Genomic DNA, 26,225 nt, shown 5'->3' on the forward strand with positions numbered 1-26,225 from the left:
CATATACAGTGGGATTAATCTATTGGAATGGCAAAATAACCCATATGAAGACTACAAGGAAAATTGGAAACACTTAATCCATAGCATGACAGTATCTTTCAATGTTGCCTAAACCTCAGAATACTTGGGAAAAGGTAACTGTAAGAGCCAGGTATTACAGATTTGAGTGGACACTGGGTGTTATTATTTGAGTCTGGTTAGGGTCGTTATCAATTTTTCTTAAGATTAAAAATGAAAGACATAATGAGAAGCAAAACATGAACAATTTAGTGAATTCTTGTATATGAACTCAAAATTACTTTCTCTTTTTTTTGCAGACATGGATTTATTACTGCAGTGGCTGACTGATAAATAATTATCTATATTATTTCTTGGACTAATTTGATGACTAAACATCCTATTATGAGCTAATGTTTTCTTTGCAAATAGCAAACGTATAATTGGAGCAGTAATGGTAAGATAAAGCTTTAAAAGATAAGCTAAAGACTCAAAAATATCTTTTAAAGGTTCTAAAACTGTTCAGACAAATTCAAAAGCAAACAAATGAGGAAGTGAGCTAAATCCATAATGTGACTGTGTATGCTTACTAGTGAAGAACATCATGATGATCTGTGCTCAAAAAATGAACATATTCTGAAATTGTGAAATGTAACACAAACTATGGGAAGTTCAGGAAGTTGGTAGTGATGTGATTTTATGTGTATGCCAGCTAGAACTTTATTTGAGGTATCTACTGGATGACGTTCATTATCATCTCAGTGGTTTTCTTTCTGAAACACGTAGGTGGTCTTCGTTTGATTCAGCATGGGAGCCTATGCCAAGAAACACTAACCTGCTTGTGCTACCTGGCACTTTTGGTCTCAGAAAAAATAACAAAGCCTCAATTGAGCACTGGCACTAAATTATGTGCTGACATTTTTAGGTGCTACCCTGAGAACAAGGAAAAACTTGAGAGATCACACTGTCCCTGGTCCTACTGAATTCTCTTCCCCTGAGTGATGAAGAGAGGATTGCAGGGCTATCATTAGGTGTATTTTGTAAATACAAAAGCAAAGGATGTATTGCTTTCACAAGTAATTTTTTTTTTTTCTACTAGATTACTGGGTCAAGGCTCCTGGAGTGACACATTCCAGTGTTGGGTTTTTTTGTAGGTGTAAACATGAGGTAAAAGACATTTTTCAGTCATTTGTACTAGTCTTCATAATTTGTGGTAGAAAAGGGGCTGAAGTTTCTTATGAGAACATTTTCCAAAAACACATACTTGAAAATCTGCATTAAAATAAAAAAAAAAATTAAATGTACAAAGTACCTTGTCAAAGTTTTAAGAAAAGAGTATTCATCTAGGCATACACTATGTGTATTGTAATTAATACTCAGCTCTTACTATGCTTCTGAGAAACAGAGTATTAAATTACAAAAAATACAAAGTTCTCCCTCCAGAAGGTTGCTGAAGAACATGTGGAATATTTTACATTATAATGTGGTTGTGATTTAATGGGGCTGCCTTACGGAAAATACAATGGTTATACAAACCCATGCTGATCTCTGTTTTGCTGGCAAATTCTGGCCCATGTGTGATATTAAAAGACATTGCTTTAGATGGAATTCATTACTGGGGAGAATCAAGGGAGCTTTTTGTTAAGTGAAACTATATTTTGGCAAGAAAGCGTGGTTGAGTGTAAACTCAGTAGTGCTAAGAAGAGGAAAGCTGAATGAAGAAAGTACTTTGAACTGGGTCTTCACAGCAAATTATGCATACCAAAAATGGAACACAATTTCAGTTTGTTTTTTAGCAGTTCAATTCCTAATGCACGTTTATATGATATAACCTAACTTTGTACAGCAAGGAGGAAAGGCAGCATTGCTCTACAACTCGTCTGTGTGCTTTTTGAAGCCTATGTAATTCACAGTAGGCAGGTGAGATTCATTAACATCATGTTAGTTTCACTTTTGTTGGCATCCTGTGTTTAGCCATGAGAGCAGCTAACTTGCTTACCTGAGGAGGACCTGTATTTCGGGAGCAGCTGGGCTGGCTGGCTGGGCAGCGAGGTAGTGGGAGGCACACCTGGAACCCGAGGGTCTGAGCGGAGAGAGGGACACGTTTGCTGGATGATCAGTAGGTGACTTGTGCAAAAGTACATAAATACCTGTGGTAGTGCAAGGAAGCACATCAGCTCTCCTGAACCTTAGTTCAGTGTGTTAGTGTAAAACTCATAGTTACAAACTTCAATACTAAGATCTTTATCCAGGCAAAAATACCATTCAAATCAAGTAGAAGTCTAGGCCCTGGAACTGAACACTGCTTAGTTTATTACATATTTCAGCATTACTTAAAACTCTGTATCCTTGAAGAAAGCCAGGCCTACAAAGTCAAATATGCACAGACTTTTCAAGTGCACACACTAATCCACCCTGTATTAGAGTTCAAAATTTGGTGCTCTTATTTTGCTTTTCAGTTTTTTAATTTACTTTTTTAATGAGCATTTTCTTTTTCTTCTTCATCAGCATGAACAAGTCAGTGCAAAATGACTCAAACTTTAGTGAATGAAGTCACAGAGAGCAAATGATGTATGGAAGGAATGATTCCTCTTTTTTTTTTTCCTGGAAAATGGGAATAGTCTTACTTTTCAAGCAGCAAGTCTGCATCTCGAGTGGCCAACCCTGTTCATAAGGCAGAATGCTAATATTCCTGGTGTGGCAGCAGCAGAAACCAGTGCAGGGGAGCTGCATGTGTTTTGTGCACATCAGGAGCTGTTGGATAAGGCTTCTGTATCTTTAGGTGTATTATCAGCTTCCTTCAAGGAAATTGTGATGGGGCTGAATCACAAAGCTGGAATCTTGAAGGAAATAGTGGATGATCCCTTTATTTACAGGAGTGAAAAGAAATTATATTAAGAGGGCCAGACAATTTTAAAGAATACCATACTGACGTGTTTTATGCATCAGTGTCAGCAAAAGTTTTTGTGTGTGTAATTCTAATCTGAATTATGTACCTGAAGTATGTACCTGTTTTTTGTTTGATTGATGTTTGCTTTTTAATTTGTTCTTCCATTGCAGATACTGGCCATTCCCTCCCACATGCGCACTGTTTCCCTGTGAGACTGATCTGGCTGTTTTACAGACCAGTACTCCAGGTGTCTCAGTTCCTGTCATACAACATTCCCGCTCTGCATCATTTTATTCCTCCTTATGCTATCCCTTCTCACTGTATTATGCCAGTTCTCCTTAAAGGCCTTTTGCAAAATGTTTTCATGTTGTTCTTTTTCTTCACAGCTTCTTGCTGGCCAAATTCTTTTAATGTCTTCTGTGACAATTCAATGTATGGTACCAGATTGTGTGTCTGATTGTGTCAGAATCGGATTGTCTTACTGGTTTCTTAAATTGGGAAGTAATAACAAACAAAATATTAAAATTTGTTATAAAGCAGCATGTCAGCATCTCTTATCTGTGTAGGAATATGTTATTTTAAATTTGTGTTGGAAAAAGAAAGCTAACAGAAATGTATGAGAACCAAATTTATCCAAGAATTTAATTCAGTGTGAAGGACTTGCTTCACAGAGCACAAGGCTGCCCACTGTCTCATTTTTCTTTAATAGGCAGGCAGAAGGAGTGGGAATCTGTCAAAACTGACTGGATGACACATGCCCAGTACTGGATTGAGGAGTCACTAAGCTCCTAGAGCCCTGTACTCTTGTCAAAAACTGTTTTCCCTTGAAAAAGGCATGGCTTCTGCCATAATTTACGCGCAGAAAAACCTGAAGATGTGACTTGGTGCAGTTGCATCTGCCAGAGTTTATGAAGCCTGAAAGAGTAACTCTGAGATAAAACAACAACCCAGTTCATGTCTTCGGCAGTAAATAACTGCTACATCTGGAAAGAAGTCCCTGTTGTTACCTGGTTCTCTGGAGCAGATGCTGTGTATACCCATGCCTCCTCCATGCACAACGAAAGGAGCGCTGAGTCAGAGTACTGGGATAAGGCTGTAAGCACAAAATTATGCAGCACTTTCAGTACAACATTTCTAGTTTCTCAGCTTGTCTTAATCTAACCTTGTATGCTCCAAATTAAGTCTTAAATATCTGGATCTTTTATGCAGAATTGAACATTCTGACAGTGCTTAACATTCAGAGTCAGAACCAGACTGGTATTTTACATTTCAGTGTGGTATTTCCAATGTACTCTTCAGGACCATAGATCTCAGCTTCTGAGGCTGAGCACTTAAGAAATTATGTAAACTGTGCTTGAGTGAGCATGCAGAAAATTCTGCTGTAATATGCAATATATTCAAGTTCTTAGACATTGGGGCAAAGTTTATGTTGACTTACAGTGTCTTAACTTACACGGTAAGTTAAAGTAGCACATCTTCAGGTAGTCTTAACTGGTTTTCTAAAGCAAATACGGCAGTTTTTAGATGTCATCACAGTACCTCCAGTGTAAAAAAGAACTGACATCTGATTGAAACTTGTAATATAAATCAGTTTCTTCAAATAAGCTTTAAAGTGAGCGATCTCCTTTGTCAGACTGTGAAATACAGGTTACTAACAGGGCAACTAACATGAGTATGATAAGGTTTTGTTAAGGGCTGTCTCAGCAGGTTGTTGGACAGCCTTTAAAAGGATTACATGACTCTCTCAGTGCCTCTGTGGGAATTTTCAAAATAACACGCTTAGGTACAACTCTTCTGTGGCTCAAGGCCATAGTCAGGCACTTAAGTTCCATTATAATGAATTGGACAAGCTCCCAGCAAAGCATCAATTGAAAACACAATTAGTTTTTTTGAATTGCTAGTGTATTTGTGCAAATATTAATATGAGGACTGTAAGCCACATCTGCTTTATGCAATGCAGTGCTGTATACCGCTCTCCAAGAAACCAAGCAGTACGTCAGAGGAATATACGTAAAGAGGAGTGAGATTCTCTCATATGTATAAGCAAACACATTCAGGCATACAGCCTGAACCTTGTTTTTTTAATACAGAATTCTGATAAAGCTTAAATAAATTTTTTTACTTATGTAGAAAGAGCAAGGCAGCTGGTCATGGGAAAAGAGATTCCACTCCTGTTTCCCAGGGGCAAAATCTCACGGCAGTAATCCCATCAGAGTTCAGTTTTACTCCTGTGGAAATTAATGGCCTTGTTAACTTTCAGGAGTGCATGACTGGCTTCAGAATGCACCTTGGATTTACTGGTCCTGTGTCCGCTCCTCTCTGCTACTCCTTAAGAGAAGCTTAGCTGATTTCAGTGAAACTACAGCAATGTAAAAATCTTATCAGGAGAAAATAAGGCATTCTCATATGCTGTTGAGTATGTGGAGCAATAGAGAATAGCATCTAGAATAAAACAAGCTGTTTCGCAGTTATCAACAACTACACTAAAAAGCTGGTCCTTTAAAATATCTTCTGCATTGTGACAGGTATTGCCACTTAGCATCGTACCACAGAAAACAAATTAAATTGATGCAGATTTTGCCTGGGCAGATTGCTAGAACCAGTTGAGGGGAAAAGCTCTCTTTTTGATGTGGACCTTACCACCTCCTGGCATCCATGTTGATTCTTCTCAGCTCTTCAAGATGCTTCGGAAAATGTTAAGCAGCAACAGTTGTGGGTGCTGCCCGTGGCAGGGAGTGCTGGCTTTGTGGCAAGTGCTGGTCACAGACAGAAAAAAATGAGCTTCTCAGGTGGGAATGAAATACGGCATTCCTCAAACGCGTCTCCCAGCTGCTGTGCACAGAGGCTGGAGGGAGAGGTGTGGGCAGGGAGTGCAGCCGTCCGCCTGTGAAGGCAGATGCACGCTGGTTCCTACAGAACCCCTCTTCTGAGTGCTTTGTGTCCTGAGAAGGAGTCTGAGGAAGGGTACAGGATTACGGTTTTAGTAGGGTAATGAAATTAAAATTGTGTAGCTGATGCTACCAGACTCGGGTGTTTTTAAGTCACAGTTCTGTTCCAAAAAGTCACAGCCCTGAAATTAACATAAAGCTAAAGTTAAAGTAAAATTTTGCATTTAGGTTTGCGTTCTCCGGGCGTTCCTCGGCAGAAGAGCGGTTCCCTCTCAGCGATGCTGCCCGGGCCCGCAGGGCGCTGACAGGCCTCGCCGGGGCCTGCCCGGCTCAGACCAGCCCCACGCCTCCATTTCAGCGGGCCGCTGGCAGGGATGCGCCTCAGGCGGGCCGGCCCCGGTCCCATCCTCATCCTCATCCTCATCCTCATCCTCATCTTCATCCTCATCCTCGTCCTTGTCCTCGCCTGCCGGCCCTGGCCCCGGTCCCGTCCTCATCCTTGTCCTCGCCTGCCGGTCGCCGGCCCAGCTCGGCGGAGCACGGGACTGCTGCTGCCCACCCCTCCTGTCCTGTCCCGATCCCCATGCTCCGGCTTTCTTTTGTTCTTCTTGTGGACCCTCCTGACCCGTCATCATCTCAGATGTGCGGTCGGGAGGTAATTAATCTTTTCTGGTTGGGATGGGCTGTTACTGATGTCTGCAGCGGGTCTGGGCAGCCAGGGACTCCCACTGGCCGCCGCTTTTGAACTCTGTCCAGCTCCGATGACATGGGGCCCGATAAATCATCCACAGTATTGGCAGCCACATCAAAAGCTCCTGCTCAGTGCACTTCATATGGGCATGCAGATAATAACCTATTTAGTTGAGAAAGGTCGGCTTTCCTTGCCTTGTGGAAATCCATAACATCTTTCTCTCTCACCTGGGTAGTTATTAGAGGCAGGCATGAAGAGAGGGGTCATCTGTCACTTGAGTTTAGAGGAAAAGCTTGTTTAAAAATCCGTGTGCCTGGGGAAAATCTGCTATCCTCATTACTGGAACATATCCTCAAACAGGGTAATTACATGTTTGATCTACAATGACACGTACAAGCAGTAGTTCCTGTGCTTCAGACCACCTCGCAAGCAGAGATGTTAACCTGCAAATGTACTCAAGGAGCAGATGAACCGAAACACATACTCCTGCTAAAGTAGTATTGCAGGTGTAGACTGGATGTTTTCAGTGTTCAACTCAAACATTGGCTAGAGTGTTTTTTAATGGTTTTAATTTCAAAAGCAGTGTTGAAATCAGATTTTTAAGGTCTCTGTGTTGCGTTCTGTAGGTATATTGTGAGGATACTTAATCTGGCATGTCATTGTTTCTTGATGGCCCCTATACATTATGAATTTTCATGCATAGGATAAGGCAGCAAGTTTTCTGCTTATTTGTGTTATTAAAGGCACAAGGATGATAGAATTGTTTCAGTTTAATTTAAATTTGAAGAAGCAGCTGTAATGTCTTGTTTACTTGCTCTGGAAAGGAATATTTTAGCAGTGTACAGTGTGAACAAGCTACCAGGATGAACACAAGAGTAGTTCTAGCATCCTGGGAAACTTTAGGGGCCTTGATCGTAAGAGAGGGGAAGATAGCTATGCTGATACAAAACGGTTAGTCAAATTCGGTGAATGTAGATCATGCAAAACTATGCCTTAGTACATAGATAACCACATGAAGACTCTTTAAGTCATTTCAAGGTCAGTCTCTGGATCATGCTGGTGTCTGACTCAGTGGATGACCCTTACCAGGGAAGGAGCGTTCTTGCAGTTCTTGTCTTAGTTGCCGGTGCGGTGGTCCATTGCAGTAGATCATTCAGTGCCATTGCCTTTGAACAGAAACCATGGCCAGGCTGCAGTCAAACATGCTCCTGTGGGTTCAGCATTGCCATTGCAAGTCATCGTCAGGACAATGTAAGGGACAGCCATAGTAAAATGCTCATATGAACAGTGGGCTATTCTTTTATTTTGAAAAATTAAACTAAGCTGGAATCTGTAACAATCACAACATGCCTGCATACCAATTTTTGTGTTAATTCATAGGTTGAATATCCTGCACTCCTGCTAGTTGGATATTGTGCTCCTTTTATCTAAGCTTATAGTCATTCTTTCCTTCTCCTGTTATCTGATACTGATGGAGTCACATAAATCTGGATTATTATTTTTTTCTTCATGCTGTGAATTGCAGAGACAATGCTTTATTGAAATCAGTAAGGCTTCTAATGCTGAATGCTTGTGGGTTGGATCCTGGAGGGTAAGAAGATTTGGTGCGTATGTTATACAACAGTTTTGGTTCCTCAGGCTGGTGTCAGCGCTCATTTAATAGACTGATGGACAGTGGAGGATGGTCATTGTACTGGAGCTCTACAGGGGGGAGTAATTCACTGCTGCCCTTCCTTTCCATTGTATCAGTTCCACAGAAAGGCTCTCATGGCAGCCAGTGAAACTGCTGCTTTCCAGCAGTGCTGAACTGTGACTGCCTTAATAAAAAATAAAACATGAGAAGAACCAAAAAGTTGAATGAACATAGCTTTATAAAATGTCAACAAAATTAGCTACACAAACAGAAGTAGTTAAATATTGCAGCACTGATTCCCTCACCTTTTGTAAGTCTCTAGGCTTTGTAAATACTCTGTTGCCCACCTCCCCCATGCCCTTACCTTTAAAAACTGACCTTGAAATTGGAGAATTAACATTTAGAATACTTTCTTTTGTAGATGGTTTCTGCTAAGTTGTCAGGATCTGAGTGAATCTGTTTAATCCCAAATGCCAATGTTACTACTCAATTTATAAAATAACCATATGGGTCAGAAATTCTTACAACCACCTCTGATTGATCTAAGTGACTTGTGATTTATCTCATGATATTGTTTGATCTGAAGCAATGTATTAGAAGACTCCTGCATGTGCAGTTAAAAAAAAAAAGGTTACGCTAAGAGTATGCAGAAACTTTTCTGTTTATGCATCTCCACAAAATTACAATCAGGTGCCTTTAAATAACGGATTTAACTCCCCTTGTTGTTTTGATATGAGCAGTTCATATATTAAAAAGCAACAACAAACAATAAGCCAACCCTAATTGTATCTTCTCATACCCTACCAGTAACTTTGCTATGTATCAATAGCTTTGATTAATGTGTGAGGTGCAAAAAGGTTTGTATAGTTTGCAGAAAGCGTGATTGAGGTCTGAATTTCATTTTGGAAAGCTTCCCGTTTTCCCCTGAATATACCAACTCACCAGCAGCTTTGTTTTGGTTTTATTTGTTTCTTGCTGAATGTGAACTATGTGGTTTAAAATACATATATTTGCAAATAGTTTGCAAACTGAGAAATCTTGTGAGGTTAAAGGATTAATCTCCATTATTCTGGAGCCACTACAGATTTTTTTGGACATAGTGACTTTTTTGTTGTTAAAGCTCTGTTCTCTCCTAGAGCACACATCTCCTGAGTCTCTTGGCTCACAGAGGCCAATGCACTTTGGAGAATTTCACGTGTCGTGATGGGAACTGAGCATACCGGGCACAATGTGAAAACAATGTGAAACCTGAGAGTTTTCCAAGGTAAGCCTTTCCCTCAAGTTCTTTGCCTGATTAGATTCCCACTCTCAACTTCTGCCAAAATCAGCTGGGGTATTTCCATTGTCTTCTGCATACTTCAGGGTACACTGGTATACTTTGGGTTGGAACTGAAAGTCCTAAACTTAGACTACCAAGTACGATAGTTTAGAAATCACTACCTATAAATGTGGTCATTGTGAATTGAGAGTACTTCACCACCAGGAGGCATGCAGCACCTGCTGGGCAGTAGATAACAGCTCCTGGAGATAGCAAGTAGTTAAAATCGGTTTGAAAAAAAGCATGATTCTTTATTTCTTTTATTTATCATAATGCTCTGGGTAAAGCTGTACTTCATCATACTGGAAGATTAACTAATAAAATGATGTGATCACAGTTCCTCTGATGCAAAAATAGCATGAATATATATATATGACTAAATAGATTATCTTTAATGATGTAATGTATCAGTGGGAATTGGAATAGCATAATTGTTTAATAGCTGATACCATCTTTAACCATTTGGTAATTGCTAATTATAATTAGCCAGTGTCTTACATAAAAATAAGTGAGTTCAAAGGGCAGTATGATGTTACTTACAAATCTGTAAGCCTATGTAACCCCTAGCTATAGTGCAGTGGTTAAAAGAAGATGTTCTGGCAGCTCATTAACAAGAATCTTAAAACTTACCTACCAGCCAATTGAAAACAAACAAAAAGCTGATGCATGCCATGGGTAATTTTTGCTTGTGATGAAGTAAGAATTTGTCATCTCATGAAGATGGCCCTGCACACTGGCCTTTAATTAATCTTTTAAATAGTTGAAAAAACAAACAGAACCCTCCCCCACCAAAACAAACAAACTAACCCCCCTACCCTCTGCCCAAACAAGCAAACAGATACGTCTGGGTAAAAGAAACAAGGCATGGTTGTTTATTTCCAGCTTACAGATGAGAGTATGTTTCTGAATTTATTATGTTTTATTTCCCAGTTACAATTAAATAAAAATTTTAAAAGTGGACTGCTTTAAAGTCATGTATGCTATGCTTTTCAGGTCTCAACTGCAGCCTTTCTTCTGCACAGCTGATGGGTTTTACTCTCAATTTGTCAGCATTTTGAATTAGCCAGAGAACTTCATTATTTTCAGATGTTAGAAGGGTGAGTCACACTGTGCCTAATGTTATGCCCACAAACCTACAGGGACTATTTAAAGGTAAGCATAGGTTTAGGTCTTTTGTTTGGTGCTCTGTTCAATTAAATAGTTTTGAGGCTTATGATTGAAGACTAGCAGTAGCACGACATGAGAAGTCTTACAAATGTAGGTATTTGTATATGGGTCTTTCTAAATCAAGGTCAATACTGGAAAATTAGAGGTTTTCTGGGTTGAAGTATGGAGAGGAGGGAAGAGGGGATGCCTGTTCTTCAGGTAAGAACGCCTGACCACTATACTAGGATATGCTTGTTGACAGTATAGGAAGTAAGAATGCTTTTAGCTAATACACACTATTTTACTTGCTGAACTTGCCGTGGTGGGTTGCATAAAATGAAAAATATATTTTCCTGTGTAAGTTTAACTTGGATTAGAAGGCTTTTCTGCTATAGCTATAACAGCAAACAGTTAGTAAGTGTATGGACTCTGGGACTGAATCTGCTAAATGAAGTAATGTTGGTGTTGGTTTTGTGGAGAGCTTGCATCAACAAGCTCATTAAGAAGGCGGGGAGAATGCTTGCTTGGTGTGCCTTTTAAAAATCTTTAAGTAAATGAAAAATTTCTATCTTGAATAGCATCTGAAAAGTCATTTGGGAGGAGAAGACTGTGAAAGTGTGATATGGATTAAAAAAATGAAAAGTGGAGAGTTTAAACTTGTTATTTTCTCCTTTTTCTCCATTTGTATGTTCAGCTGAGTGCATCTCAATCATTTTCAAGTATAAAATGCCTAATTAAAAATACTTAAAAAAAATTTAATTCTCATAATGAGGTCATGAGGTTATAGCTAGATAATGATCTCTGTGTGTCTCTTCTGCTACTTTTGTCTTAGTAACATTATCCTGTGGCTTCTTTAATGGTACACAGTGACTGTTGTGTAGCTGTTGTCTTTCTGAGGCTCTTGTAATAGCTATCTTCTATGACAAAATTAAATGAGAAATGGCTGGTCTGCTTTGAACTCCGCTTTGAATGTGTTGTAGTTCAACATTTAAACAATGCTAAAGCCACGTTGTTGTTTATTAGATTTAACATGTTTATTTTGTGTTCTGGTAAAAATGGATCACCACAGGGAGAATCAAGGTCTCTTCCAAATATGACTTCACAAATGTCTCAAGATGAGATTTCTGAAGTCTGTGTTGTTTACTTATCTTCTAGCATTGAATAATATTGTGCAATTTCTTCTTCTGTGTCCTACAATATAGTTGTCCAGATTGTGTTTAACCTAATACTTGTACAGAAAAGTATACAAACCAAACATGGCTCTGCAGTTAAAAAAATTGATTTTTTTTTTAATTGTAATGGTAGAAATATCTAAAGTCTGGTAAAGCATATAAGTGAGTTCAGTGTAACACTGGGCCACAATTCAAATATCTTATGTCTTGGACAGGTGACCGTGATCATATATGAGGTGGGATGTACAGAAGTGTACACTACTGAACTTGGCATTAACACTGATGAGGTCATCTCTATAATTCCCAATAAACTTAGTAAAGGTGATGGTTAAAAGCCTGTGCTTCTTGTATTGTGCTATTGACTTGCTGATTATAAGGAAAGGTGGAAATTTTGAGTTAATTATATGACTAAAGGTATTTCTACAACACTTTGAGCTTTATTTCAGTGGGGTGGCTCTGAGCTATGGATGTATTGGCAAGTACATAGATCTAGGTTCCTTGGGCTCAGAAGTTCTTATGAACTTGTTTTTATCAGCAGACTGAATTTCACTCCAATTCCATTAATCTAGACTCCACTCTGATAAATCCAAAGAAGTTTATAGACTTATATTTGTAATAGCATTTATTTACCTGGGGAATACTCTTTTTGGTGGTTGCCATTACTTTGTCTCAACCGGGTGTGAAATGGGATTTTGCCCCATCAGTGGGCTGTTAGCTTTAACTTTTCCTGTGTGAGTTGGTTCCATCAGTGCTGACTTCCATGGATATTTATCAGGGTAGGGGGGAATGGAGGAGGAAATGCCATCCTTACGCCAGATCTTCTGGAACAGCTTGCTGATCCTGAGCTTAATGAATGAGATTGGGCACTCTTCAGCAGTGCTAGATGGAACAGAAGACTTTTGTATTGGCATATATGTAAGGCAAGAATGGACTGGTGGAGGACAGAGCATTTTCTTACTGGTTTCCTAAGTGACTGCTATTATGTTTCATTTGTTTTGGAAACGTGCTGTATATTTCAGACTTAACTGTATGTTTCTGTTGGTTTGTGTCAGAACCATAAGTCAGTTCGAATGACCTTTCCATTACTGAATGTAATATACTCTCCAAGGATGAATGTTGCAAGCTATTCCAAAACACAGTTTTCTTCCATAAAAACCTCTTATAGAGTATCGGACTGCTGTGCTAAAAGTCAAGAAATCTGATGCTTTCGTACAGATCAAAATACAATAAACCTGAATTTAGTTACCCTACACCTCACTCCCATTTCTTGCTTCTCTGTTGCTGTTGGCATAACCCTTAATGTAAATTCCCGTCCTTTTGGGGAGCAGTGGGGAAGGTGCAGTGTGCTGGGACAGGCCCCGGCGCTGCACGGCTGCCGGGAGTGCTGCGGCAGCTCCTTAGTGCCGGCACGGTGGGGCAGAGGTGGGTGCGGGAGGGCAGGGGGAGAGCGCAGCTCTCCTCGCCTGCAGCCCTTGCCCAGCTGCTGGGAGCGTTGCTGTAGGTGAGGCTTTTCGGGCCGGGCGGCATTTCTGTGGGCAGGAGGTGCAGCAGGGTCCGGCGGGACGCTTGGGGGCTAGCAGGGATCCTCTGGTGAAGGAGTCGGGCCCTGGGATTTGGGATCCCTTGCATTTGGCCCAGCATAATCTGGTTTTATTTATTAGTTTTCTATTAGGCATGTGGAATAGAGAGCGCATTTGGAAGCAACTTCCCAGCCCCTAAAATAAATATTCTTTTCTGTTTATTCCTTGGCTTGCATTCAGCAATTAAATGGTGGTGCATTAAGAATCTAAAATGTTGACTGTCTTACTAAGTTGTTAATTGAATACAGTTCAAAAGCAAAAGCATGACTTCCTTTTTTGTTGCACTAGGAAAAAATAATGCCTTTAAAGAGGCTGGCTATATTTAACACTGTATATGAATTGGAACAGTCTGAATACGTGATTTTACTTTTTTTACTAAAAAACCACAATTAAGTCTGTCATTCAGTCAGTAGCTAAATTATATTTACTGACCCGACACAGACAAATTTCAGATGATAATATGGCATTTTTTTAAAGGCATGTCTTCATTCACAATACAGCGTATAAGCCATAAGCTTGCTGGGTAGGTATTCAATATGTATTCAATATTCTTTTTCATTTCATGTTGTCTGTTGTGTATTTCGCAAGAGTAACCACTGCTAAGGAGCCCTTTGTCCTGGGAGCCTGGATTGTTGGTGGAATGAGGAAGGGCAGGACCCGGGTGTGAAGGCAGTGTGTCTGGTTGGGGGCAGATGGGCAGTGGGGAAGGGTCTGGAATGGGAGCTTACAGGAGAGAGAGAGCAAGGGGGTTCCTCCACCCTGTGTGCATCTTTCAGTGGCGCGTAGATGGTTTTGTTGGGGTTTTTTTTGACACAGAGGGGAAGGGGTTGAGTTGTGTGTTTAAAAAGCTGTGAAGATGATGGAGAGTGAAGGAAGAACTAGGCAAAACTGTGCTTTCGAGAGCAGGAGATGGAAGCAGAACAATTAACAAGCAAAAACTGCAATAGCAGCAGAATACCATACTTGCTCAGTCGGTGTTCTGACTTTCCCAGAAATGTTGAAATGGATGCTCCTGGGCTTTACTCCCTCTTGTCTGTGTTCAGAGCTGCTCAGTACCGAGGTCTGGCGCGTTCAAAGGCCCGCCTGCCTCTCCTGCAGGGAAGCAGCGCTCGCGGCCAAACCACTGCTTCCCCGGCGGCGGCGTGGGCCGTGGCAGGCTGGAGGGGATCCATGAGCTCCGCAGCTCGCCTCGCTGCCGAGGGGCCCGCCAACGAGGGCAGGACCGCGGCACGTTCTCCGGGTTTCAGCACTGCCACCAGCAAACTTGCCATATTGTGCTTTTGTGATACAGGCTAACTACAGAATGTATGTCTGCGTTACAAATTGCAGGTGCTTGTAAAGGCTTTTAAATGGTGTTTTCAAGAATTCGAGTTTAAAAATCTGTTCACTTTCTAAAGGTTTTGTTCCTCTCTGCCATGTGTAATGGTGCATATTTCTCAGCCCTGAGAAACAAAGGCTGTAAGATTAGTTGACATGTGAACAGAGGGGTAAGTCATAGGTGCAAGGGTCTGCTTCAAAAGCATTCACATGGCAAGAAGGGTCCCAGTGTGTGACAGTTCAGTGTGGTTCTTTAGATGCACATGCTGTGTGGAGGGGATGAGGAAGACACCCACACATCTGAGCTTTGTAAAGAGTCTGGCCAAAGCAGTGCAGCTGCTGTCCCAATGTCTGCAGGCAACAGGAGGAGTTAGTAAATGCCTGGTAACCCTTTGCTTTGTGCTGATTTAGTTATAGGCACAACAGAGAGTTTAAGCTCTGTCTAGAAAAAGAAATAATACACTGTACTTCGTCCTGTTCCAGTGGCAGTCAACAGTGAACTCAGTATGAGTAGAAATGCGCTTACTATTTTACTTCTAAATGAATAGCACTTTGCTTTACTATTGTCCTTTTTTCCCCTCCGTAGTGAACCTTTCATAAAGGGTGAACATAGTTTTTAGTTACTGGTTTCTTTTGTTTTTTAGCATTCTGTGGCTAAACCCATTTTTTAAAACAAAACAAAAAAAAATTAGATCATCACGGTTATAGACTCATCTAGATTATGGAATCTTACAATTTTAAAAATTATTTTAGCACCTTATCTTAAATCTGATTAGTAGCTTGCATTTCTGAAACAAGCTTTACTGTGCTCTTTGCCTTATGTCCTGCCCAAGGTAGTTCAGTGCTGCTGGCAGCCACTGAGAGATTTTATTTTGCAGGAGTAGGAAAGGTTACTTACTGGTGGTGTCACGAGGAGACCTTTGTACGGAGGGCGGGCTGCTTCTTTCCGTAAGAACTTCCCTGCATATCTTAGGTTTTCTCTCCGCTCCTGAAGATGAAGCTGTGCCCATTTAGTGACAACTCAGTAGCGGCTGTCAGGTCCCGGGGCAGTGTCCCCGGCACTGCCGCTGGCAGGAGCTGTCTGCCGCAGCCCAGACCCCGCTGCGGGCATGGGATCCCTGTGTTTGCCACCAAATGCTTGGCAGCAAGCGCTGGCAGCCTACTGGCGAGCAGACCTGTGCTGCCCTGGGCTTTCACCGAAGGCTTGACTTACCTCCCCGTGGGCTGTTCTGCTGCGATGAGAGGCTCTTGAAAGAGCCAGCTTGGCTCAAAAACCTGCATTGGCGCAGTTTTGTATGAGAGAAATTCGTAAGCTTTTCGGTCAGCATGGCTGACTCTTGCATGACAAGTTAGTAGTTCACTGCCGGTCTCCTTTGGATCCGGCAGCAGCACTCTCAGCTGCTAGCTGGCTCACCTCCGTTTGCTTCCACGCTCCCGGCAGCGGAGGAAGGACCACACCAACGGCTGCTCTCGCCGTCCAGCACGGGCACGCAGCCTCTGCTCGGGACTGCAGCCCGAGTGGGCTATGGGGAGTCCAACCTCTCAGGTTTGGTATTGCGCTGGAATAGCGAGCGGTGCGTGCTGCTGATTCGGGCAGTGCCCCGGCCCGTGGTGTTCTCGGGGCCTCGGCCAGAGGCGTGGAGCCGTGGCTTCCCTGGGGATGGTGGGTAGATGGCTGCGTAGGGCATCTCCAGCCAGAGGTCCCCAGTGCAGGAGAAGCAGGTGCTGGCGGTGTGGCCAGTCCTCGTGCTCGGACGCAGGCAGTTGTGTGTCTTGTGGCGGCGTTTGTTGTTTCCCAAGCAAAGGAACGCTATCAGAAACGGCCATTGCGGCTGGCCATAAGGTGGTATCTGTAGGTAAAATATATCGCTGCTATACAAATAACATTTTACTCAGGTCAGGACATTGGCAACAGCTCTGTTTTTGAATGACTGAAACAAGTAACTGTAAATAGTTAGACCAACAAAGATTTTAATGCCTGTCTTGGGTAAGACTACAGCGGATTGTGAACACTGGCTGAAAGTTTTCTATTAAAAGCTAGTAACTCTCTATTAAAAGCTAGTAAATGTGTTCTCTTTCCGCAACAGTAAGCTTAATACTGTAATTTTTGTATGAAGAAAATTGTTGAATCAGGCTGAAAGGAATGTGCCCTTAATTCTTTCAGCAGTTCTTAAGCCACATGCTCAACAGCTCTGTTCGGAAAGCCGAGCAATGTTTTTCTTACTTCTGCAACAACATTCACCTCTCATTTTCATGCTTTCCAGTATTTTTCTTGGTATGAAGAGAAAACGCCTTTTTTCTCAATGCTGTCTTAGGGCTGATGGTACTTGGATAATATCTGTGAACAAATTATTTCCAAAGCAAGCTTAGTTCTCTGTAACACGATATAACGTGGGCTTGTATTGTAGTTATAAGCTGGAAACCTGTTGCCATAAACTGGTCTTCATCAAAAGGCCCAGATGATGCTTCTTGGTCATGCTGAGCTATTCCTGTCAGCCCAAAGCCAATATTAATTTCTGAAATGAAACAGTCATCTCTGGCTGAAGTTTAAACACTTTCCAGCGTATTTATAAAGTCTAGTTTATGTTCAAAGCACTTGAAAAAACAAATCTGTAAATACCAGATTTACTTCAAGTAAATATTATATTTAGTCACAGATGATTTCCATCTTAATTTGTGAACATTTTGCACATTTTTTCCTTCATTTTGTAACAGAGAATAAAGTCAGTAGTTACACATTGGAAACAGTGAGTATGTAGTTTTAAAGCAGCTTCACTTTACTATTCTTCTTTTCTCTGTGCTTTGACTAGCATTTGCACACAGGGTGTTATGTTGTGGTGGACTTGTAGCAGCCTCTAAGTAGTACTTAGCCTGTGTTTGAAGGAGAAAAAAGGTATGTCACTTAGAGCAGCTGAGGAAGGCAAGTTACCCACTCAACATTGAAAGCAGAGGATAGATGGAATGACCCAAGACTGTCATTCCAGTGAAATGGCCAAAATTATCAGTTTTCCAGTATTTGAACTAAAGCAGTCTTTCCTTTTTTCAGTGAAAGGAAAGAATGAAAAAGAGGACAACTTGGCTTTTTTTCTTTTTTGAAAAAAGACTTGGTTAATTTCTGAATCCTTCCAAAAAGAAACCCATCCTGGAAAAACATTTTCTGACATTGAGATTAGCTAAGACCAGAGAGTCACTGTCTGGAAGTACTTGGCTGTAAATTCACATGCTCTTGGCTTCTAGTTTGTGTTATCTACTGTGTATTTAGCAGATAACCTTTGGCTTTGTTCTGTTTTTGTTTACAGTGTGAAGTCCAAAGTGACTTCACTAGAAGGATATTAGACAGCTGTGAGAGCAAAATCATGCATGCTGGTCAAAACTGGAGACTTCTGTGCCCTATTCATCCTGTGATGCCGTGAAGCATAGTTAAAAATAACATTTTATTCTGACTGGTTCTTGTGTCAATCCCAGAGCAGGATCAAGCACCTGTGAGTTTCTTTCACTGGGAGCTGCAGTGTTGGGGGGTTCACTTTGGGTCCCAGGGCAGAAGAAGTATGCCATGGGCTGTCTGCAGTGTGGCACCGCTCAAAGAGCGAGGATGTTGGGGACAAGGTGGTGAAGGTTCTGTGGACCTTTGTGAGAGCTCATCCTGCAGTCTCAAACTGCCCTGAGAAAGCTGCTGCTGTCACAGGTGACCTTGGAGTGCCAGCCCCGAGGCAGTGGCAGATCCCTTATGCCGAAACCTTCAGCTGCTTTCCTGTGGCTGTGCTTGCTGGTGGTGGCTGGACACTTATGCTTCCAACCAGTGTCGTACCAGGAAACTCATTGGGCTTCTCGTGCTGCTTTTTAAGCAATGGAGAAATGCCTTTTAGGGAAGGTGAATGGAACAATGCCTAGAGCAGCTCAGAGAGAGGAACCTTGTTCTGCAGTCTCAGTCTAGGAGGACAGTTGGGTGGGTTGGTTTTTTGGGGGGTTGGTTTTGGTTTTTTTGTTTGTTTTGGTTTTTTTTTTGGTGGGGGGGAGGTCAGAGCCCAGAAGGGCAGCAGCACTTTTTAAATGAAAACTGAAGAGAATGATCAGAAAGCTTGAAAAGCAAGTTAAATGTATGGAGATGTTAGCTGGGAGAGGAGGTTAAATGGTTGTGGAACAGGAAGGGGAAAGTCTTGCAGTCTCTGCAGTTACATGTATGTGCACGTAAACACTTTCTGGCTTTCACAACTTTGAGCTTTGCTTACTTTGATATTTTTGAAGCTCACAAGATTCTCTCACCTGCTGGTAATAAAACTACATTGACTTCTAAAGGGCTTCATTGCTGCACTGAGGAGTGGCACTACCAACATTTTGTTCACAAGCAAAATTTTGATAATTGTCTTCCAGATGAGTAAACACAAAGTTAATAAACACTTCTGAAGGGGACTAAGACTTTTACAGCTTGTTTCACAGCCACACAGGAAACTGATAAGAAGGGCGAGGCCAGCGTGTTCACAAAACACTGCTGAGAGCACACACTGGTGTAAATTCATCTGCGTTTCCCTGTAGCTGCTCTGCCTGGATCTCTCTGGTCTGGTTACCTGTAGGTAAACAGATCTTGCTGGTTAGAGGAGAAGAGGCAGCTGTGTGCCTGAGTGACAAGCTGCCCTTCATGCATGTTGCTGTGTATGGTTAGCTGCTGGCAGGAAGGCTGAGTATGCCTTTTCTGTACCTATGTTTTGGTATCACCTCAAATGGAGATTTGATTTCACAGCAGATGAGGTTCTTGCCTGACTTTTGACAGGACTCTGCTGCCAATATGTCAGCATGGCACAATTTTTTTTTATCAAAACTTTTCTTTTGTACATTATTTGGATTTCATGACAGAAACTGTTCTCAAATTCATGTAATATTTTCATGACTTCTTCACTGCAAAATGGTTAAAAATTTGCTTGGTTTAAAACAAAGCACTTGGAGTTGTATGCAATTGTTTGCTCAACCCAAACCAGAACTTTTTTTTACTCTTGCATATTGAAAATTGTGGAGAACTGTAATAATCCATGGTTGACTAGCATTTGTGCCAAGCTCTGTGAAGCTCAGATTGCCTCCAAGGGAGGCAGGAGCAAATGCAGTTGTTCTTATGCAGGGTACTCTGACCTAAGAGATGCACTCTGCTTATTCTCACCCATCTCTGCTATAAAAAGAATAAGAAACATCTGGCAGAGAGGCCAAACACAGCAAATCTTTTAAATGCAGATGCTTTGGAAAGTAGTGTAAAAATACAGAGCTTACATTTTCTTTGTTGTTGAAACATATTACACTTTCCCTTACACTGAGCCTCTGCTCCATCATTCTTTTATGGATGGTCTTTTGTTGGCTTTTCCCTTTCCCCTCATAATTTTGGTTCAAGCTTTCTCAAACAAAGTAAGTGTGCCATACTGCTTCCTCTGCTCTTTCTGAAGATGTTTCCCTTGTGATTATGTGGAAAAAATACCTGGTTGGTTGTGTATGAGCTGGATTTAATTTCTAGGTCATAGTAAGTAAGGATGAGGGACCAAATTCTGATCCAGTGATGACATAGGTAAACTCCCACTCGTTTCCAAGGATTCAGAGTTGGCTGTAGAGGACTTAATTTTGCAAATCCAAGTGCCTCTGACAAACACATTTAGCTCAGTTTCTGCCAGCACACTTCCCCCCCCCCCCCCCCCCGATGTTTATGTGAGTGCTCTCTGTCTTGAGTGACTAAAAGTCTGGATATATTTGAGGGTATAAATGATATTAAATATATCTAGCAAATGCCATCAACTCCAGTCAGCTGGAGGAGCCTTATAAAGATCTCGTACCCTTATCTCAGCCAGCCCTGCTCCTCTGTTTTCTCCTGACTGTGAGAGATGCAAGCTTATTGTGCAAGCTCCCCATAGCTGCTGCCTTCATAGCACGGCTTTCTGTAACCTTCAGAACCCTGTGCAAGGGCTTACCACCACTTAATTTGGTGCTTGGGATGCCACAGGTGAAGCTGAAGTGGCAACTAGGTTTTTTTTTCATGGCACTTAAATTTATTGTGGGTAGAAAAGCTCAGGAGATGAAACCCTGTGTTATTTCATATGGATAAATGATTTTTGAAGTAAGAAGTAGTACTCTAATATTAGTGGCACATACCTGTAATAAGCAGTGTAAAAAATATTTGGAGCCAGTATCTGTCCTGAAGGTCTTGTAGTACAAGTATTGAACTAGTTATTTGTTTATCTTGGTATTGAGATAAGCAGCATGTGTGCAACAATTTTTACAATTTTATTCCATGTATTAAAAAGACAGTAAAATATATTGTTATGGTTCTAAGGGGAACAGTAACATCAGGAAAACTTGCTTTCAGCAGCTGGAGTATAGGGTGATACAAGGTGGAAAAACATAAAAACATTTCCAAGATGGTTTTGGTTATTAGGTGCCGAGAAGCCTATTTTGTTTGTTTCTAGGGAAGTATTGTGTCTCAAAGTGTCTGTCACTCACTGTACTAGATATAAACTTTGTGCTTGCAAAATCATAGCCTTGATTTCACAAGATAGATCACAAAACTGATGTCAATTTAATGGTCCTAGAAGTTAAACAAAGGAAAATGTGAGCAAGACAATTACTCCTTCAAGCGTTTACTTCAGAAACTTCAGACTAATCAAAAAAGAGGAAGACCTTCATGAAACAAGTACATAAAGTGTCTTTGCTATTTTTTTAATAAATCACTGTAGACAAGAGACAGTTCTGTAACAGGGAGGCTGAAGTGGCATGATTTATTGGCCCAGCTAAACAAGTACACGTGGACTAAGACCCCAGGTCTGTGGCTGAAAACTTCAAAGCAAACTATGTTGTGGGGAAGGAATTCGGCAGGCAAGGTTCCCTGTAGACCTGTTACTGAATGAGTAATGCAGCTGTAAATTACAGACAGGTTGTCATGCAAGGCTTTACAGTGAGAGTCTAAGTGAGAAATTTTTATTGAAACATAAACAGGATTTTTAAACAACTTTCAGGATCACTAGTATTTAAAATAATATCACTATTATTAGCAATAAAGTTTTAGAAAGGTGAAATAAGTTTTAATAGAGTGTAGAAATTTAGCATTTAAAAAGGATCTGGCTTCAAGTGAGACTTGAGTTTTATTTGAGAATGGCACTTGTTTTTCTGCTTAAAAATCCCTCCTCTGCAGGATGGATCCAAATGTGCCATGCAAATGTCAGTGGCTTTGTTCCAGTTAAGCTCAGCCTTCCTACAGTTTGATTTCTTTGTTTTCTGTGCAATGCATAAAGGTAGGTGACACACTTAACCAGCTCAGCAGAACTGCTGGATATGTGACACTTTACTCAAAAACTTAGTTCATTAGGTAGAATCAGATTCAGCTTGCTTTCAGAACCTTACTATTTTATACCTTGTTTTGCTCAAGTACGGAAACGTTTGATATGCAAACTTGATGAGTTTGAGAAGAGTTGAACTGTTTAAATGTGCATATGTCTGATTTCATGTGCAACTACCAGAATAGCATCCTAAATCAGACATGCAAGTAGAAAGATTTTTGCACTGGAAGTTTCACAAATCTGTTCCTTCAAATCATGTGTGTTCAGTAGCTCTGAACAGGACTGTGGGATGCTGTACAGAGGGAATGTTTTAGCTTCGTTTCCTTTCTGAACTGGCTTGACAAATGAATGTGGAAATTTCCACTGTCTTTCTGGATGTACACACTGTTCTTCTTCATTATTCTGCTATTCACCAATATTACAAGCTGTAGTTTTGTGTTAAAACTGAAATACTGCACAGAAGCAACAGTCAGCAGGGAATTCAGGAATGCTGAACATAACATACTTTCAAACTTGTTAAGCCATTGCAGTGAGAAGTTTAAGACTCCTCTCATTTAGGCCTCCTCCCCTCTACTTTCCTAGGCATCTAACACTATTCTGTGCTGGTTTTTCTGTAGTTTCCTGTTCTTTACTGTAATTCCTGTGGTTACTGCCACGTATGCAGCAGTCAGCACTTAAATTTCATATGCAAGATCCATTGCCTAAATCACATCATCTTGTGATATGATTTTGAAACTTTAACTGACTGTAAACAGTTAGAGATCAAAATATCTATTTTATATACATGTATGTTGAGTTCAAAACACCTTAATTCATTGATATCTGAAAGTAGCTCAGATGATCTTCGTAGTGCTTTGAAGACAGAAAAAATACTCGGAGTGATTGGTGTGTATCAGAATTACTGTAGCTACTACAAATTGGTGTCTTTCACTATTCAACTGCTCTAATCAAACTTCAGATGGCAGCTGAGGCATGTTGTTGGATAAGACACAGAAATGATATCTAAGAAAATCATAGTTGTTTTCTTTGTGAAACATGTCAATCTTTCATTTCCCTGCCAGGTTTGTGATAATTGGGATTTTTGTGTATGAACCATACTCTAATGCTTTAAAATTTTTGGTGTATTGGTGAACATTTATTTTGTGTGCCAGGATCAATCCACCTCCGTTGTGCTTTCAAAATGATTGCCAGTTGTTTGCTAGTGTCTTGTATAAAACAACTATCTAGATAAATACAGGGAAAAGTACATTTAAAGTGCATTCAGAGCTAAAGAGGCTTTTAATAAATCATGAAAACTACATGTCAGCTTGAGGAAAGCTGTGCTTTGTGCCAAACTGAATGGCAGGAGAGCAAAGGGGAAGGGGGTGCATAGCCTTCTCCTCAGTCTTTCTGAGCTCATACAGTTTGGATCAGTATGTCTCTCTTCCTTGGTGCTTTAATGGATTTGGTCATGTGGATAAATTCTGATAACTTGCTCCTTTCTGTGTGTACTTAAGCCCCCAGACAGCATGACACTACAGGGCAACCCAAGCACGGTTTGTTGTATCTACATTAAATGTCCCTGGAATTGAACATACAGTATGTAGCTGTAGCCTGGAAATAAAGCTCTTCCACAATCTCTTTCACACATGGCTTATAGTTGATACTTACGTGCTAAGACTGAGATGAGATAAAGTTAAGCAAGGCCATGCCCTTAAGGATGTGTCTGCACAAGGCAGTTGTGCAATCTGCGGCACTTGTGCTCGTGTGCGCCTGCTCACTGACACGGTCCTGCTGACCGATGGAGGTGAGTTCCAGCCTGCCCGCCTTGGTGTGATGGGACACTGCTGAGGGGGGCTCTGGGCAGTGACCGTGTGGGATGGGTTACAAGTAGGTGCAGATGGGGAGAGTTCCAAGTGTGGCTGAAAGAAATATAGTGTCATCAGTTACAGACTGAAAACAAGGACTGTGGTAGGAATGTTTTTGGATTGAGTTGTTTAAGTGTTCCTGAAAATCGCTAGTTTGGCTAAAAGATCATTTACTAGGTTCAAAAATATCTGAGAGGGGTAGAGAAACATAGTGTATGCCTTAAACCTCATTATATCATATTTTTCTTTTTGGGAAAAAAAAAGCTATTAAGTAGACTATGTAAGGGACTTTTTTGCTGAGAAGCTAACACTTGGCACTGTGCTGCCTTCTACCCTGTAAAAGTGCAAGAACTCAGTTTGTGTTGATGTCAGTGGTAATATACTGCTATCTTGTATCCTGTACCAGTTTCCTGAAGATGAATTAGTAGTAAAATATGGCTGTAACCTTCTTTGCCTGCACTGAAATGACTGATGATGTTTCAAGGGACAGCTGAAGCTGTGCTCACATGCTGCTGTGCGTGCTGAGCGCCTGCAGTAGTGACTGTGTGCAATCAGCATCTTAAGGAATGGACGACTTGAACATTAGTGGTAGGGAGACTTGTGTTTTTTCTCCTGTGTAGGAATCTCTCAAGACTTGGTGGGCTTTCATCCAAAACCACATGAATGAAATTTTCTGTTCTATCCATTACTAAAATTCTTCCCAACATTCTCATTTAAATGTATTTAATTATCTTATGAGAAACAACTGATGAATTGCCACAAAAATGCATACAACCACTAAAACCAGTGTGTGAGATTGTTAGTGATGGGATCCCATTTTATGTGCACTGTGAAGTGAGAGGCAACTGCTCTAGTTTATCCTGGTATATTAGCAATGCTTTTTTCAAATACTTGATTACTGAGTGTCTCCAAACTATATTTCATTCCATCCATGGTTAGTGCTGCAAAGGGAAAATGCCATCTGCTGCAATGCTTGGGCAATTAGACTCAACTGAAGGAAGGATTTCCATCTCTGATCCCCCCTTTTCACACGTCTCAGTAGCTCATTCTTCTAGGCGCTGCAGTAAAGGAGCATATGATTTGCATAAATTAAAAACACCACTTTGTGCTTTATGAAGGTGCTGGTCTTGCCAGTAGTTTCAAACCTGTCAAACTGAGGTTCTGTGGAAATATAAAAATGATATATTGTAGGTGTTGATGGAGATCTTCTACACTTATCTATAGGAAAGGTGGCAATTCTTTTATTTTCCTGATGAAGTCCTTATTTTCCTATGAAATCTTTAGGAGCACTCTGTGTGAAGTAATTCTTGCCTTAATTATTCCAAGTGTACAAATCAGAAGTGCTGCAGTTTCAGCTGAAATTGTGGCCACGCAGCCTGTTCACTACTTCAGTATTGCATTTCTAGTTATGCCAGTACAATTTCCTCCTGTAGGTAGCTCCTCAACCAGCTTGAAGAATCATGTATTAAAACTTTACAAGACACTTAAAGAGCCTTGCTGACTTTACTGCTTTAGTTTGCAAGAAAAATGTGCATTTTCTCCTTTCCACTGCCCCCTCTTCTCTTCCCCCACGTGGCTTTTGGAAATTAGCTGTTGGGAATACAAAACTATTATATAAACGTCATTCTCTCTACTTAAGGGAGCTATTAATCTAGAATTGCAATATACCAACAAAATTTTCTCAGCTAGTGGATAATTGTTTCTCATAGCTACGAATAATGTAACAGGACTCTTGCCCATCTTGGCTTGAATACTGATGTCTGGCTGAGCTCTCTGTGAGGAGACATTAAACGTTTTTGTGAAATCTGACAGCTCTCACATTCCTTCACTTAGGTGTATGCTGCTGTAGTAACTCTAGAAGCTGCTGTGCACACTTCCTATTTCTGGTGGACTTGGCTATTACTGTTGTGCTTATATTTAATAACATTTTCTACCATGAAATATGTCTTAAGTAACAATCAACTCTATTTCTTATCACACTTCTTACTATATATGTCTAGGCACAAGGAAACCTTTGCCTATGTAGTTGATACTCAGTTGGTAATGTCTGTCTTCATTCTGTGTTTCTTTTGCTCAAGGCACATTGCTCAAGCTTACTGCTAGCAATGCAGCACTCAGACTTTTGAGTTGTAGCACTGCTAACAAATATTTGTTTTCATTGGAAAATTGTTTAATGTGACAAATCTTTTAATATGTGCTTGAAAAGCCATTTCTCTCTAAATTTGCCTGGTGATATTGATACAAGGTGAGACAGAAGGGAGTGGAGAAGACCAGGTGAAGGAGCTGGAGGACTTGCATTGGTTCCCCAGAACTTCTCAGCATCTGTTGTCTGGTCTGCATCTACATTTGCCCAGGCTTCACTTTTTTTAATCCCCACCCCCAGCTAGCTCAAACCTTCATAGGGTTTGAAAGCCTTTTCAAGTGTTTTTAACAGTGGCTTAA

The 26,225-nt window shown here is 40.9% G+C and overlaps 1 long non-coding RNA gene across 1 annotated transcript; it reads left to right on the top strand.

Annotated features, from left to right (window-relative positions):
• Window positions 1–327: 327 nt before the first annotated feature.
• On the top strand, window positions 328–3,394 carry LOC115347398. The gene is made up of 3 exons (XR_003925479.1): window positions 328–454; window positions 1,972–2,116; window positions 3,058–3,394. It is a non-coding gene; the product is annotated as an uncharacterized LOC115347398 (long non-coding RNA).
• Window positions 3,395–26,225: the final 22,831 nt, after the last annotated feature.

The sequence above is a fragment of the Aquila chrysaetos genome, chromosome 10, assembly GCF_900496995.4.
Source record: "Aquila chrysaetos chrysaetos chromosome 10, bAquChr1.4, whole genome shotgun sequence".
NCBI lineage: Eukaryota > Metazoa > Chordata > Aves > Accipitriformes > Accipitridae > Aquila > Aquila chrysaetos.